Genomic DNA, 424 nt, shown 5'->3' with positions numbered 1-424 from the left:
ATATATATATATATATATACATATATATACATATAAATTAAGTACCAGTTGTAGAGTGGAGTCCATCTAATCGACTGGCCCCCTCCCCGCAAATTGTGCCTATAGTAGAAATGATTATATATACGTGTGCGTGTGTGCGCGTGCGTATGTGTGTGTGCGTGTGTGTGTGAAAGCATTGCGTTGTGTTCTTGAACACTTCATTTCAGGTTGCTCTGCGACCATTTCGCCTTCGGAATATATATGTGGTTATGTATATACTACCATGATCGATCGCTAAATCCACAAGTTTTTCTTTTTAATTCTGTCTGTTTATTTTGTCATACTAATACAAACTAACACCTGTTTGTTGTTCATACATCTGTCTTCGTCTTGTTTTTCTGTAAATTTCAACTATAAATACATACATACATACATGCATATATGT

Source organism: Octopus bimaculoides, chromosome 10 (genome assembly GCF_001194135.2).
Source record: "Octopus bimaculoides isolate UCB-OBI-ISO-001 chromosome 10, ASM119413v2, whole genome shotgun sequence".
NCBI lineage: Eukaryota > Metazoa > Mollusca > Cephalopoda > Octopoda > Octopodidae > Octopus > Octopus bimaculoides.
This window is presented reverse-complemented; position numbering follows the sequence as displayed.